The 18,136-nt window shown below is 35.9% G+C and overlaps 1 protein-coding gene across 13 annotated transcripts in view; it reads left to right on the top strand.

Annotated features, from left to right (window-relative positions):
* The window catches only part of chb (CLIP-associating protein), a 595,254-nt gene that overhangs the window by 76,445 nt on the left and 500,673 nt on the right, over positions 1 to 18,136 (top strand). The gene's annotated exons all lie outside the window — the stretch shown is intronic.

Genomic DNA, 18,136 nt, shown 5'->3' with positions numbered 1-18,136 from the left:
GGAAAAACGAGTCTTCCCCCAAAACGTTAGAGGTAACAGTCATTCAATTCAACAAGGTTATATTGTTTGTATTTCGGTCCCAAAGATGATTATGTTCATACAGGTAAAGAATCAATACCGGTACTATGAAAGTTACGGAGATGATGTCGAGGAAAAGGGATGGGGTTTACTAACAAAAGGTCTGTTGCTGCTAGCTGACAGTGCATCTATCATGTGGTGCTGAAACGGTTACTTTTGTTCGTAGCTCTGGGTACGAACCTTTGTCCCTTCTTTTATTCATCAGAGCTGACATTTTACGATTTCTTTGTCTTTCCAGATTAGAAGGATCTCTTGCGAGAAAAAACATATGATGATGTCATTACAGAAGTGTAGAAGTGGCTTTCCGCGAAATCTGCAGATATTTATTAATCTGATATTAAAGGGCTGTTTCATACATGTAAAGTATGTAGTTGTAGGAGATCGACACATAGAGAAGGAAATCAACTGGCAAAATTTAAAATCTCTGGCAAATCCATATCAGAGAGTAAAAAAGTTTTGACTTTCCATCTTCAATAATCCCGCTTTACTGGAATAGACTTATAGAGAATCTTACCTCAATTTAAAAATCGAAGAACGACTGTTTCTACTAAAACGACCAATTAATAATTTTATATTTACTTAATGATTACGTGGTTGTATAATGCCAAAGGTGACGGAGAATCATAATCTAGTTCTTGGTATTCGTTAACGCTTATGAACTACATACAATGCATACATTTATAGTATTCACTGTGTTTATTTCAAGTAATAAATTGTATTTATGCATAAGTTTCTAAACTTCGCAACAAAGTTTGAAGATAATAGCCATGAATCATATAAGAAATAATAAATTAAAATATTGAAGCAAAGCACGAATATTTAGTTATATTGTAATTATTTGAATAGACTCAATGCTGAATGAATACATTATATGAAAATAGTGTGTTGTTGAGGCAGTGTGTGCTGTATCACATTAAAGTAGGACATCTTACAAAATAATAAGTCACAGTACCATCGTCATTGCTGAATGTAATTTAGCTTGTCCCAGATGCATTTTGTTCTCGTGCTAGAAGTGAAAGATGTTTCTTTTTGTCTTGCTTTCAGCGAATAGTAATGTCAGGGGAAAAACTCAGGCACACTGATAGAGAGAGGGACGTACTGGTTAAGGAAAATTAGAGTGAATTCATGAAATTAAATAGTTATTTCGTGGAACTTATTCTTGGAACACTGAATCAATTGCAAAGAACTGCTGTGTCAACAGACACAATCAGACGTACGTACGTACATAGTTGTTCTATAAGACTTTTGACACTTATGCATACCATAGGATTGCACCATAGGATTGAGGATGTTGTCACAAAGTCGTGTCATCGGGGTGTACGGAAAGGAGACGAACGATAAATGAAGATAAATGATTAAGTTGATGGAATGAACATAGGAGGAGGAAACGCAGGAGCTCCAAGTAAACACACCGAAGCTGTATTATTTAGCACAAGTTCACTGGATTGAGATCGAACCATGGATTATTTTGTACTGTACCATAGATGAACGTTATAGCAGAGTGACTCTAGGTATGAAACTCTATGTAGATAATTTATCTGGTGTACTTGATGGGTTGTGCGATATAAATTTCATTGATTCTAATATGATTGGACAATGATAATAGAATTTCTTACAGCTATATGGTTAGCTTTATCGCCTTTGATTGGAGATCCGTGTTGGATTCTTAATGGATTCCAATCCGTGTGGCTCAGTGGTAAAGCATTCATCTCTGGTGCATTGGGTCCTTGGTTCGATCCCAGCTCTCGCCAAGTAAACTTTGTTGTGGACAAACACCGTGTGCATGGGTTTCCTTGGGGTTCTCTCGTTTCCTCCTACTTTCTTCATTCCACTATTTCATTCATTTCTCATGATCACCGTCTCCTGTAGCTTAGCCGGCATAAGCGTGGAACGTAAAACTTAGATTTCAGTTTTTTTTTTCTTAATGGAAGCTGATGTGATTCGGAGCTTATGTGAAACTGCAAGGCCATGTCTCATATTGCCTTGATACTAAATTGAAAACTCTATTGAAAATTTGTGACTCGAAAGAATTTTTGTGAATACTGTTTTCCACGGGCACATAGAGACAGGATCGCAGGTAGTGTGTGTGTGAACGTCATGTTGTGGTTCCTAATAATGTTAAAATGAAAACATGTTACTTTCGTGACACTTATAAGATCATTAGTATTTACATATTGAGTACATTTAGTAACTCAGAAAAATTAAAAAGCTAATACAGCTGGAAATCATAATCGATTTCCTGTATTTTCTATTTGATGATAATGTTTTGTAGGCTATTATAAGAAAATCTGCTCTTCTTGTAGCTTGTTAAAGAACTTGAAAACGATTTACACGTGTTGCGCTCACTTGATATATCCTTGCAATAAATTTCATAGCATATGGTTTCTAGACAGTGATCGCTATCGTAACAAAAAAGTAAAACTTCCCGTATTTGAAGAGGTAGGGAGGAGTAAGGGGAAGTGGTAATGGGAAGGCAATAACACGCTTATTAAATCGAAACGAGAGATTAGGAAAAATTGATTGAAAGCTATCACGCTCGTTAGTTTAACGTGTTTACAAGGAAGGGAAAGTAGAAGTGAATTTATTTCCTAATTGATGCACATGAACAAGAGAAAAAAAATCTCGAAATGCTTTTAAGTATACTTATTTTCGTAGTTAAGTCATCGCAGATCTTCAAGACCTTCAAAGTGAAATTCCAGACTCTTCTTTTTTCTTTTAAATAACTTTAAAAAAAGCTCATATTTGGAGAACATAGTAAACTTAGGAAGTGCTGTACCATAGATATAAAGCTAGAAAGTTGTAAGACTTCTAAAGACAAAGTATTACTTTCAATTAAGATACATATAAATATAAATAAGTAAAAATCAGTTTTGCTAGATACCTGAAAAACTGCATTCGCTTCTTTCGTAATCCTGGACTGAAAAGGGGCTGACTGTAAAATGCAGTGAGTAAGAAAATAAATTAAAAAAAAAAAAAAAAAAAAAATCACACCTGAGCCAGACCTTTAACTTTGGAACACTATTGATTCGTTTCGAATAGTAACTTGAGGTTCTGAGCAATGTTCTGGTATTTTTTGGAGTTTACAAAAGTTTCTTTGGTGCAGTACTAAAAACCTTTGCTCAGACTGAATTAACGGTAATAATATGTATTATTCAAAAATCCATTATCTTTTGTTCAGGAAAGCTACTGTACTTACCATTGCATTTCTATTTTATTTCTATTCACGAAAAACAAACGATATAAAAGTTGGCACACTTGGACCTGATCTTAAATACTTGGGGCGTTCAGAAATGATTGGCACTGCAATTAATTTGTTTTCACAGGAACCATTTATTGAACAAACGATTACAGTTTATTTTAGAGGTATTCCCCGCCTATGTCTATGCACCTTTGCCACCGTTCTGGAAGCTTCCTTATTTGTGTAGCAAACCATTCTTTGGGGATATCTCTCTGCCACTAGCGGACAAATGCGTGGAGTTCATTATGTGTGTTGAACTTTTTACCTCTCATGCCCTCTTTCATTGTATCGAATAAAACATAGTCGCTAGGAGCCAGATCCGGCGAATATGGAGGATGCGGCAGTACACTAAACCCTAGTTCATGCACTTTGGCAATTGTCTGACGACTGACATGTGGCCGTGCATTGTCGTTTTGGAGAAGAACGCCACGGCCCCATTTTCCTTGTCGGCGGATTCTATGCAGTGAACTGCCGTATCTCTCACTGTCGGTGGACGTATTGGGAGAGAGCCATTCCACCAACAGTATCCCTTCCTGATCCCAGAAAACGGTCGCCATTTTTTTTCCGCACGAATAGTCCCATCTGTGTTTTCTTGGGACCAGAGCTTCCAGTATGCCTCCATTCCATGGACTGGCGTTTCTTTTTTGGAGTCTCGTAGAGGAACCAAGTTTCGTCGACAGTGACCAGACGCTCAGAGAGATCGGCCTGATTTTCACTGTACTGTTGCATCAACTGTTGGAAGATCTCCACACGCTTTTGTTTCTGTGCAACGGTGAGGGCATGAGGCACCCATTGTGCACACACTTTGTGCAGCTTCAAATCCTAATGAATGATAGTGTAGAGGGAACCCCGTAATAGACCTGTTTCTTTCTCTAGTTCATCAAACGTGATTCTCCTGTGCTCCATTATCAAATTATTCACTCGCGCGGCATTGCTTGGTCAGCGTGCAGTTTGCAGGACGCCCAGTGCTTTTGGTAGGACGCGCAGCACTACCTTTGCCTTCTATCTGTGCTACCTACGGAAAGAAGCAAAACCAATTAGTGGGGTTTGATAGTACTATAGTCTATCTTAATGCATACATCAACAAACATTTCAAACTGCTACTTGGCACCAGTTTTAGGGGGGAGTGCCAATCATTATTGAAGGAACTAAATATTTGTTTTTATTTGCTAGCCGTGATATTTGTCAGCTATTATGATACAGACGCATTAATACTTTTCTTCGTAATAAATAAAAACTCAAAAATATTAGTTTCATTCATAGCATACAGAGTTCCTACTGGTCAGGGAAATCAGGGAAAATGGTGCAGATTAGGGAAACTCAAGGAAAAAGACTGAAAAATCAGGGGAACTTTATACATTTTCTTTTCTATCATTAATTGTACACCAATTTTAGCTTAGCCAACCATAAATGATCACAGTATGGGGCGTTGCTCAGATTTTTATGGGAGGTAAAGTGGAATGTATGTACAAGCAGCTGATTATTATTTGTCTCTATAGAATAAATGTTCTCATATATAAATTTTCACCGTTATTTATTCCTTATTTATATGTTAACGTCATCTGACACCAGTCATGAAAGTCAGGGAATTTCCTACCAAAGGTCAGGGAGAAATCAGGGAAATAGATTTTTTCAGGTCAGTAGGAACCCTGAAATACTAAATCACTATATATATATATATATATATATATATATATATATATATATATATATTTTTACTGTTCATAATTGACGTAGGGACATGGTAGCTCAGTGGTAGAGCGCTCAGCTCTGGTGCGAAAACTCTCTCTTTCAATTACAGACTGTGAGAGTTTGTGGCGGACATCATTGTATCTGGGAATTTCTCGCCTTTCTTCTCTTTCCTCCTACATTCATAGTTTACCAAGTCTTTCATAATTATTCACTTTAATCATGCGTCTCCTAGCCTAAAAGGAACCGTGGGATATAAAATTTAAAGAATTTAGTCTCCTAAACCATGTAGACACTTCCAAAATTTTCTCGTACAAGCATTATTTGTGATGAGAATCTGTAATTTTTGTAAAATATTCATCAAAATTCTGAAAGTTACACCCGTTCTTCAGTACACACTATATGTACTATATTTGTGGTATAAGTGTTGACGGCAGTCGATTTCATACTACGCGCGTAAAAGAAATCGAGTGCTATATATAGAAATGGCGCGGGCCAATGAAAACTGACCCAACACCCACCATGACCCACTCTGACCCACCCTTTACCAAAACCCATTGTCATCAACTCTGACCTATGATCCACGCTCTTCTCTCCACTGACTAAAGAGTTTACACTTCTAATAAAACAATACTGTGAAATTATCACTGATCGGAATTTGAATTTCTACGTCAATCACTCAAGCACTGCTCTGTTACGGTGGATCTGATCTTTACAATATAAAATTGTAAAGTGTTTGTCATGGGCCACATTACGATGAATGTCTATCATATATAATTATTTACTTGGTGAATTAAGATGCTTTTCAGTGGAAAATAGGTTGAAATTTGAAAGTCTTAAATCAAGGTAAAGTAGGCCAGCGTAAAGGGGCGGGAATGTAAAATTCGACTGTCTCGAATGCCAAGTCGAGTATTTGTAATTGTTTCAGTTACCAATATCCAAAAATGCCCGAAGTTTTTTTTTTTTATTGCTTACACTCATCTCCGGTACGTAAGTAAATAGAAACAAATAAAAAAGGAAGGAAAATGAAGGCTTTGATAGTAAAACGTAGACAAATTTACTAATATTTAGATGATGCTGTCCCCCATAGCAGAGCATACCGCTATCTGCGAAGTTCTGCCATCGGGATACTGTCTACACTGCTCTGAGCACAATGGGTTGGTGGGTCAGAGTGAGTCACGGTGAGTCGCAATGGGTCACATACTGTTGATCCACGACCCCTGAACCACTCCATCTGTGCTATATAGATGTAGGCTGCAGTAATGCGATCCTCGAAGGCTTTGTCCTGTAGTGTCTTTAAAGAAGTTTCATATGGTTAATTCATTAAACACCCTTTCCAAGTCCACCAACCTTGGGAATTGCTGATCCTAACATCTACAAACTACCCTAAACTATTGAAAGGGGAATACGATTATGTTAGAATATGACGTCTGAGGTGTCCTGGAGTTAAAGAATAACATACAATAAGATAGATGGGGACGGTTTATTGGATTTCGGTTATTCCATATCAAAATTAGCTATGAGACTTTCCCACGTGTGTTCCTGGACAATACACGAAATTTTTGAACTCAAAATTGGGCAGCTGCTATTTTATTAAATTTACCCGAAATATAGAATATTGATTGACTAAAATATTTCTGGGCCCAACAATGTAACGTTTTCTTTCTAATTTGGCTGAGCATTAGTTGAAATTCGTGATCATATAAACAAAGATATTTGTACAGAATTTCATGAATTTGTGTGGAAGTATTCCGAGTTCGTGGTTGGCTGAACTGATTTCCTTTGAAGGATTCCGTACGTATTTATGACTCACAAGTAAGAGTCTTATCAAAACAGACGACTTACCATTGCTTTTCTCTTTCATGACACAGTAACTTTGAACTTTCAGAAGTTTTGCAATTGTGTTTAATGTTATAAACACGTTTATTGAGGTATTAATGTGTTTCATTTCTTATTTACATTTACAAGACGAATGATTTGAAGATTTTTCTCGCAACTCCTAATAGTCGTCCTCGCATTTGGTCCGGATAAATTCGGATTCAATTCCGAGTTGGAAATTGATGTGGTTCGAAGATGTTCAATACCAAACAAGTGAGTGATCTGCATAGGTTTAGTGTTCGGTAATACAATTAACGTTACGTTACATTGCAGATTTGCAAAAGACGGATCCAACGGCATATGTTTCCCGTTTGTATGAATCCATATCTGGGAGTCATGGATTCAGAATTAATTACATATTGAGTTATTGAAAATACTATCTTAGCCACAGCTGACTTCATATATATATATATATATATATATATATATATATATATATATATATATATATATATATATATATATATATATATATATATATTCATTTTAAGTAAATATTTTAGAACTTATTTTGCTGTGTTTCTTCTTGACAGTCTGGGATGATGCATTGAATGTACAGTGAAACTGACATTCAGCTTTGCTTTCTTGAAGATCACAGTGTTAAGAGATAACCACTCTTATTAGTATACTTTGTTTTCTGTCTACATAAGCTGAAAGCTCTAGCCAGTGCATCTTGTGGATTAGTTCCCATGGTACACTTATAAAAGACAGTTGAGTCTTCCTACTCTTGGCACGTTTTGTACGGTATTTCAAGAAGCAGACAAGCCAGTGTGTCACATAAACATCTTCTCACACTTAAAAAAGGATTGTGTTCTGAGCATAGATAGGAATTCGTTTTTACAGCTGTACTCAAGCGTAATTTATGTGTGCTTTACTTGTTTAGACATGCTTTAGATATTTGTCAGTGGAAGAGACAGTTATTTTGGGAATTTTTTCATTCTATTTCTGTTCGAAGAAAGTTTTTTTTTTTTTTTTTTTTAAATTTGTACAGGTTAATTTAGGAAAAAAAAAATGACTAAATCCACGCTATTTACCCGTGTTGTTTGGGACTTGTAGCAAATGTAATTGTCCTGGATTATCTTGATTAAGCGTACAAAATGTATATTATGATTAATAGCATTAGTTTAAAATTGAATGAGTAAGTGGCTTAAACCCAAAACAAAATTTCCGTCAGTAATTCCAATTCTGTTTTGAACTGGTCATTTTACTTTATAAAAATCAATGTTATTGTTACTCCTGTGGATAGTGATTATAAGGTTTATTCGTTATTTGCTCAGTGGGTAAATTAAAGAAGCCAATGTAAGGAATACATACGAATAGCATTTCTACTAGCAGTATGATATTGTATATTCTGTAGGAGCATAACGCGCTGTTATAACGCATAATTCGCCATTCATCATGCTTAGACAGTAGCGGTTCTAGTCCGGGTCCAGGGGAACGTATGCCCCCGTATTTTGAGTGACAAAGTAATTTAAGTTATTATTTATATATTTGTTAAAATTTATAGTGAATTCAATGATATACCTATCATAGTCTAGTTTCTGGCTCTCCCCCTTCCCAGTTTTTACGTTCTAGGTCTGCGACTTTGCGTGGACCAAGGTTGTTTGTTATTGACTGAGCGGTTTGCCGTTATTAAGGTACCATAAGTAGTTGATTGGTAAACACATTTGTCCTCGTTGTGCATGCTGCGGAGTTTTCTTGCCAGTTGAAGACATTTTCGAATGAAATGTAATTTTTTTCTGCACCGAAATTTGAAAGTAAGAGTATGACATTGTTGTTATTATTGTGTTAATTTCGAAATAGACGATAAGAAAACGGACTAGTTTCGTTTGGATGCACAAATTGAAAACTGTTGAATGTGAAGAACAGCTTCAATCAAAATTGTTGTCCCAGTGGCAGAGCACTTAATGTCAGTAGTAGTTTCCTGAGGATGATGCCATACCTATCATATGAACCAAAACACCTTGTGTATACGAAGTGTGTTAGAAAAGTAATGAGACTGGCAATATTGCATGATTTGACAGTGCTGCTGCCTCCACCTTCACATGACAATTAAGTTTATCTTTGTTCTTGACTCAGTACATGTTTGAATTTGGTTCAGTTGCTACACAATTGTTTAGAGCGTCTGAAACGAAAATGGATCGGCAATAGTTTGAGCAACGTTGAGCCTTTAAATTTTATGTAAAGCTTGGGGAATCCGCTACTGTGACTTGTGAAAAGTTACAAAGGGATTATGAAGAACATTCGCTCTTCAGGGCCCAGGTATTCAGGTGGCGCCAAGTCCTTTTAAGAAGGCCAAGAACAAGTGGAAGACGAACTTCGTGCGGGAAGACTTAACCTCAGAAACGAATGACAGTATGAAAAGAGTGAAGTCTCTTGTTAGGTCAGATCGTCGATTGATGGTGAGAGTGATCATAGTGAGTTAAATTTGAACGTGTTTACCGTTCATAAAATTTTAACACAGGTTCTGGACGTGAAAAAAGTGTCCGACCTTGATGCTGTACAACAACGCACCGTATCACACAGCAGCCTCTATCAATTAATTTTTGGCAGAAAAAAAGCGTTCTTGTAGTTCCCCAGCCCAATATTCACTGGCTCTCAGTTCCTGTGATTTTTTTTTTCTTTGCTCAAAAACCACTTGAAAGGCTGCCATATTGTGGATAATATCCAGAAGAACGTAACCAAGGAGCTGAAAGGTATTCCACCAGAAGCATTCCACCACTACTACAAAGAATAGAAATAACAGTGCCATCGCTTTGTAGCTGGCCAAGTTAACTATTTTGAAAGGATAATCTTGATTTGTAAAAAAAAATAATTATTCATCGTCGTCTCCTTACTTTTCTAACGCACCTCTATATTTTGCCGCGAATTGTTGCTTTTTTTTTTCTTTCTTCGATTTAATAGTTTTATTTTCCTCTGAGGTTACAAGGCATGAACAATTGGAACGTAAATTTAACTAAATGAATTTCCAATTAGAAGAAAAAGAAAACTATCTTTTCGTCACTATGAACATTCGTATTTATACGTTCGGTATTTAAAATTAATTCTAATTTCCTTAAGCATTTATTTGTTGAATCAAATGATTAAGAGGATATCCTATAAATATTTTGAGGAAGACTGGTTGAGAGAGTACTTCATGTTATGAAATTGATAGGATTAAGAGTTATACTTTTTATCTACTTTGTGTCGAGTAAAAGTTTGCAAGCTACAATACTAAAACAAATAATTTTACTTCTTGTCAAATTGCTTCTTTCTCAACCTGCTTATTTGTTTTATAAAGATACATACATTACTAACTCGTTTGATAAAAAAGGAAGCTGTATCTTGCATGAATTAATGAATGCGTACAATGTCGTCTATCATGCACCGTTACACGGAAACAGATTCCACTCCTCTTTCCTCTTTTTGGTCAGTGATTCTTTGTCGGTCGTGTGAATTGTTGATAATGGATGTTGGATTTATACAAGAAGTGCCCTCCATTCTGTTTCCGTGAAAGGATGTCACTTAGTTTCCATTTTCTTGAGCTGAAGAATTGCCTTGTTCCTCCTTTCTTTCATTGCGGTTATCACTTCAGTCTGGTGCTGAAATTTGTTTCGTGTGAAAAGCAGCAGAGATAAATCTCACAGCATTGTGTGTGCGTGCTATAATGGTTACATATGGCAGGTTATATTGACTAGTAACATGGGATACAACAACTAGTGTATATATAAAATGATTTGTTGTGCATTAATTTTAAAAAAAAAAATCTCTAATAGTCAGTGATACTGTCAGAAAATTCAGCAGAAATAACATGACACATTATTTTTCGAATGCTAACATTTTGGCTATGCATGAATGGAAATTGATTCATTCTGCTTCAGTTACAAAATTTCGATGTTATTACTTTGTTATAAAAAGGAATTGAGTTTTAAAATGATAACCCTACCGTTCCTCTTCGTAAGAGGTAACATATCAAGTTCTTGTTTATTAACAACGTTGATATCTTGTAATTTCTGATATGTGGGGAAGCTGATATCACATATTTTCTAATGCAGAATTTTAAATACCTGATTTTCTTACAGTAATACAATAATAATGGAATTGAAAGTCTTCAGACATTATTGTGCTAAATTTTCTTTGATCGAGTAATATTAAACCTTTCCTTTTGTTTACATGACCTAGAATTCAAGGATAGAATCTATTCTAGTACCTTCATATTCTATTCGTGTTTTTGAAGCTATCTTGTAGCCCGATAGGTAACATAGTATTTTTGTAGGGGTGTTTAAGACCCACACAAAAAAGGAAAAGAAAGAGAAATGAAGTTCTGCGAGCAAGAATGAGAAATTCCACAAAAACTAACTTCTGAACTAAAGATAGGTTTTTCATTTCAATATGCTGCATTGTGTATATTATCATTAGGCTATACAAAATTTGCTATGCACGTTAATTTTGTTGTATTTAACTGCTTCATCTGCCTTTTTCTTCGTTCTAAAATTGTAAATTCAAAGGTTAAGGTTCAGAATGGAGTGATGGGAACTAAGAATGTCCAAATTATCCGGATTACGTCCGGAACTCATTAGTCTGGATAATTGAAATTTCACAATTTTTCGTGATGTAATTTACCATAGTAAATGACAAACTTGTGTTCTTAAATGTTGTGTGTCTGTATGTATGTATACCTGTTCACAGCAATATCGAATAAATATTAAAAACTGAAGAATCAATGAACTTATTGCATCCGTTAGTACCATATTCGTAATTTTGCATTCTTTAGACATTTCACTGGTGTTGAAAGGTAGCTCCTTCAGAGTGCCGGTCAACACGAGGCAAAATAGAATTCCCTGGAAAACAGGAATTGTTGTATGCATGTAAATTGTGTGTGTGTGTGTGTTGTGTTCTGCGTATTACGTATGTACGTGGCTGCACTTAATTTGTAAAACCTCGTGAAGGCAGAGCTCATAATGGGGTAGTGTGTTGTTTCTCTTCCAGTGTTTTCTTTTGTCTTTTCTATACCTTTGACCTCTTGCCAAGAGAGCAGTAAATGGAATTTCCGTTCATGTCAACGCATGCATTTCTACTGTTAACTGTTTCTTTAATATATAAATAACTGTGTGTGTTCGTGTTGAACATATTTTTAAAAAAAATCTTTTGAATATTTGTAAATAACCCCGTATATCACACAGGACAGTTTATGTCTTGTGGATTACAAGTAATACGTTTTAAAAAAAAGTAATTGACTCTTATGTAACTTCCCTAAAGGAGGACTAAATTCCTTCTAAGTATCTCGACTCATTGATTGATCAGTTTTCGTTTCTAGCACTGAGGCTATGTGAGACAGGACCTACTACCAACCAGTGTGGTAATTGAAGGGGGGAAATTCCCAGGCAGCTCTGAACACTTCCCCGGAACCTCTTTCCCTTTGTGCTTACTAGGGGGGGGGAGAACTTTGTAATGATATGAAACCTTCATGTGTAATTACAAAAATTAAATTTATAAGCAAATAAGAAATCAGATCATCAGTTTTTCAACTTACTACCAAGGAATCTGTATCAACATGGATTTTACTCCAAGAAGTAGTATAAAGTTTTAGTACATTGAGTTATCCGAAACGCTGAGAAGTAACATCTGAACAGTGAACAGGTTGAGATGTGTTGCAGTATCTCAGGTTTAGTTCTGTGTTTCGTTAAAAACTATTTTACTGTGAACAATGGATATATGATATATTACAAATATCTGTTCTACCTTTTTTTTTTTTTTTGTATAATACACCTCTTTTAAACTAGAAGGTTAACTACTTTGAATAAATAATTATCATAATTGCAGTTATGCATATTGTAACCTAAATTTAACGTGGTGTTCTAGTGATTACACAAATTACAATTATGAGCACACTTTATAGAGCGCTCTTACAGAAGGTACCCAAGCACCTTTATAAGCTATGTAGGGGACACCGGGGCTGGTTGAAACATTTTTTACATTTGCCCACATAACTTTTGTAATATGTATTGGAAATTCACAAAAAATGAAACAAATTAAAGTTTGAAATCTCACCTCGTATTATGTACAGTTTCATACTTTTATTGGTCCACATTACGGAGTAAAACACGATTTTCTTCAGGTCTACAAGTGTTACAAGCAACACCGTTCACCGTCCAGGTTGAAACACACCGTGGGGTTGATTGAAACAAGGCGAATATATTATTCTAAGTTTTATTTTAGCCTTTATAAAATGTAATTAGCTATTATATAATGTGTATTCTATACAAATTGTGAAACAGTTCAAAACTATTTTCACACCCATACAGAAAATATGCTTGTGACAATGATAGAAATAGCATTGCAGTACTGCATTACTTGTTATGTAGCTTCGCGAAAACTGCATCCTTAACCCTTTTAAATTATGGCTTTTTTGATGTATTTTGTAGACTCACTCAATCATCTATTGCGTCAAGACTATTTATCGTAGGATCATGGATCATACCTAGTTTTGTTTCTAGTAAAGCAGTGTTTCCAACTGCGTCCGTAAAATTTCCCTAAAGTGTACCAAATGAAAATTTCCGCTCAAAGTGGGAAAAAGGGATTTTTTTAAAAAATCCCTTTTTTTAATCGCGAATATCTCCCCTTTGGTATAGGATACGATCATGCAAATGCTACTAAAAAAAAACTTTGCTTTATGGTGAAGAGAATGAGATACAAAGAGTGGCCCTGGGATGAATAGTTTTGATGCTACAGCCGATTTACATATTTTCTCTTGATAATACCTTTTTAGTGAATTTCTATACTATCATCATCAAGACTGTTCATTATGGGAACATGAATTGTACCTCGTTTTCTTTGCCATGAACCAGTCTTTCAAACGGTACCACTCGCATGTCTCTAGCATGTACCAAAGTGGAGAAAATTCGCGAAAAAGGGAAATTTTTGTCAAAAATCCCTTTTCCCCGATTTTGGGCCCCTCCAGTATGGTACATGCTAGAGACATGCCAAGTAGTTTCGTTTGAAAGACTGGTTCATGTCAAAGAAAACGAGGTACGTATCATGACTTTAGAATAAATAGTGATAAAATACTGTAAATACTATACTAAAGCAATTGACGAAAAATGTGTAAAAAATGAAAAAAATAAAGAAATCGAGACTTTTTTTTGACACGTCTGTTGACTCTAGCAACATGAGTCACACATCTCATTTTCTTCAGCGTAAGGCAGGCTTTCAAATGATACTACTCAAATTTCGCTATCGTGTATCTGTGAAGAGAAAAATGGGGAAAAGGGAAAGTTTTTCTTAAATTCCCTTTTTTCCATTTTGGACGAGATTTTCCCGCTTCTGGTACACGATAGGGAAATTTGAATGGTACATTCCGAAAGTCTGTCTCATAACGAAACCAACGAGGTACAAACCATGATTCTAGGGTAGATATTAATGTCAGGGATTTTTTTTAAAAATAACTTCTCAAATATACCCTTTTTTAAAACCCATCGCCCATGTTTGTAACGTCACAGCCCCCAGACAGAGCACGCGAGGCTGCAAAATGCCCATAAAATATTTTCCATGATGCTTCCATATTTGAATGTATGCAAAAAAAAAAGAAACGATCTAAAAAGCTTTACTAGAGACTTATAAAGCAAATTCCGAAGGTCGACGCCATGGCACAGGTGTTGTGACATCATAATTTAAAAGAGTTAATCAAAGTCATTGCAGTTCTGGCATACGAAAGGAACTCTTCCATCAATGTACATTTTATGAGCCCAAAAATGGCATGATGTACATTTAACATACTTTTCACGAGGTTTGCTGTTAGAATATGTATTCCAACAAAATTACAAAAGTATTCATCTGAACTGGAACTAGGGTCATATTTTTTTTTCTCTTTCTTTGATTTCGTGTTTGGAGGTAGTTTCTTTGATTTAGTAAACAGTTTCTTTTTCGGTAGTACTGTACTACTAAGCTTGTGCTTCTTCATGTTCGTAGTTTTTGAAATGACTAAATTATTTCGATCATAAGAACTCAAATCATTTTTAAAAAATAAATTCATCGTTTACATAAGCCTTGACTATATGAAAATATAAGCGAGATTAGTTGATGCATTAGAAAATTTGTGTTTCAACCAACCCCTTTCAGTCCGTCATGATAAGAATGAAAACAGTGACACACACAATTCGTTAAATCAAAATTTAAGCAATGCAAATTATACATGATACTTCAAATCACTTCCTGGATACTACTTATACTTCCGTAACATTGTTGTTCTGAAATAATAAAAGAAAAACAAAATTTCTTAAAAGTTACTCAACCCCTTCAAAAACAGATTTTTCAAGATAAAGTGTGAACGATCACTGCAACCTTCATGAAACTCGTACACAAGGAAGGCAGTTGGCTAATGCTGCTGCACTAGGACGACAGAGTTGCTAGGCACTTTTCTTCATAATGTTTCACTACTGTTTCAACCAAGACTGTGTTTCAACCAGCCCCGGTCTCCCCTATATTAGAAAAACTGATTTTTCAAGTCTTTTGTGAGGAAACTTCTGTGAACTGAGAAATCATAACCTTTTTCCATATTGAGCAGGAGTATTTTCCTGCGAGTAAAAGTTCCTTTTGGAATGCGTTGAGAAATTAACACTTAGTCTGTAAGACAGTGGCGTATTTTGTGGACTACCGGCGGTAGCCCTAGAATATTACAAAATAAAGTTATTATAATATAAACTAAATTAAATTAATAATTTTATACTTTAGTATCGTCTTTCAATGATACAAGTTTCTGAGAACTGTATTATTTAGAAGGATCCACTAACTTCTTTGCACGCAGCCTGTTTCGCGAACTTAAAACGTCTTCGATATGACACCGCAGCAGAAACCACTCTCTAGTTACTACAGCAAGAATCGTATCAGAGCATTCTCCTTCGCTCCACCTCTGCCTACAGCGTACGAACAGACTGCCAGGTAACAGCAGTTACCTCTAGAGAAATCAGTTTCTTGGGCGTGAGCGAAGAGTAAAGGGAAATTATACGAGTAATGACAGTGCATTTTGGGGGTCTCTGTGAATTGTTTTAGACATCATGAGTCTCGTTCCGTAGCGATTAGTGGTAACGCAACGAAAATTTTGTTTTACAACAGTTTGCGAAGCTCTTACAGACTGCTTATTACTCGGGTATCTTCCATTTACTCTGGTGAGTAGGGTTACCACCTATCCAATGCGAAATGTAGCGATACTTCATGTAACAAATAAAGGTAGAAATATAGATCGTTTCTCTGTAATACTAATAAGGTAATGTAAGTCTTGCTAGTGAAGAGAAAATATTTATCTACTTGATAAAAGGGTGGTGCAAGTTTTTTCTTATTTCGAAGACCGTATAATAACGTGAAAACTAAACTATAATAATAATAATAATAATAATAATAATAATAATAATAATAATAATAATAATAATAATAATAATAATAATAATAATAATAATGTACGGGTGTTACAAAGGTTAGTGGTAGCCCAAGCCATCAAACCAGTATACGCTACTGCTGCAAGTTACTCTCTTAGTACAAGTATATTTTAGGCACACACTAACTTTTCCCCCACCTCGAAGCAGGGTTTGCCCAAGTGGGCCCAGCCCGAAAAAACCCACCGAGTTTTTTCGGGTTGGACCCACCTGAAAAAACCCACCTTAAAACCCACCTGGGTTTTTGAGCTTTTTGTTAATATATTATTGCTACAAGTAAGTTGATCACATTAAAAGTGATTTTTATCAAATTTTGGACTTTCTTCGGGCGAATTAAATGCTTTCACGTTAAGGTATACAACATTCTACATAAGACGTTTATAATGTTCTGAATGCATTGAATAAATGAAGAAACGTTACCTTAGCTTGAGATAATTATATAACAATTTAATGTATTGATTATGCTTATAGCCTATTTGAAAAAATGCAATTTTATATTTTAGAAAATACTTTCCGTAAATAGTGTGCTCGCCGACTCGGCTATGCCGAGGGAAGTTATCCCTCATAGGGGAGACCGGGGCACATTGTCACAATTTTCACGTTTTATTTTCTTGTGATGCTCGTGTAAGGCCGAAAATTATAATTTTTAGTATACACATACTTTGTTATCTTGTGCATAACATATATGTCTCTGTCCAATGTACCTCGCTCTGAACTGGACTTAGGTACTATGTTTTATGATCAATACAGTTGTGACAATGTACCCCATATGCGGGGTAAGTTTTCACAATATATGGGGCAAATTGTCACACGTTATTTTTGTGGCACTTTCCAGAAATTGGTAGATATTAATGCAACTATTACTAATGCAAAAAGACTGTAAATGTTATCAGCATTAAATAGTTAGTGTCTAAAAGAGAATCAAAACATAATTAAATGAAAGGGGAAACTATATTTGTTAAATATTTGGTCTAGGAATTAATTCGTGCGGTTGGTACGCACACATTGAAGCTGTAGTACAAACACAAAATACATAAATACCTTAAGAAAAATATTGTCCATCGCTAGCCACCACTTTCGCCCATCTGTCAGGCAATGTACGGATTCCGTGGCGAAAGAAGTCCTCATCCTTGGAAGCGATCCAGTCAGAGACCCATGTTTCGATATCTTCTGAAGAAGTAAACCGCTGTCCAATCAAATCGTTGTTCATGCAATCGAACAAGTAGTAGTCCGAAGGAGCAACGTCTGGTGAATACGGCGGGTGGGGTAAAACTTCCCATCCGACATTTTCTAAATAGGTTTTGCGACATGTGGGCGAGCGTTATCATGTTGAACAATAAGTTTATCATGTCTGTTCTCCCATTCTGGTCGTGTTCTGGCCAGAGCTTGCTTCAAACGCATTAATTGTCGTCGATAACGTTCTCCATTCATAGTTTCACCCGGTTGCAGCAGCTCATAGTACACCACACCTTTCATATCCCACCATATGCACAGCATAACCTTTGCACAGTGAATATCTCGTTTTGGTTGTGATGGACCTGGTTCACCTGGTTTCACCCAGGCCTTTTTTCGTTTAGGGTTCTCGTAATGGATCCACTTCTCATCACCCGTAATAATTCGATGCAGAAACCCCTTTCTGCTCTGTCGTTGAAGCAGCAATTCGCAAAAGGTTTTTCGTCTTTCAACGTCTCTGTCTTTCAATTCATGTGGAACCCAATGTGACATCTTTTGAATCATTCCCATGGCTTTCAAGCGTTTGGAGACTGTTGTTTGATCAACGCCTAATGCTGCTGCAAGTTGTTCCTGCGTTTGACACGAATCCTGCTCGAGCAATGCTGTCAATTCT

This window comes from Thermobia domestica, chromosome 13 (assembly GCF_964235325.1).
Source record: "Thermobia domestica chromosome 13, izTheDome1.hap1.1, whole genome shotgun sequence".
NCBI classification, from domain to species: domain Eukaryota; kingdom Metazoa; phylum Arthropoda; class Insecta; order Zygentoma; family Lepismatidae; genus Thermobia; species Thermobia domestica.
Note: the sequence above shows the minus strand (reverse complement) of the source record. Positions and strands in the feature narration are given on the sequence as shown.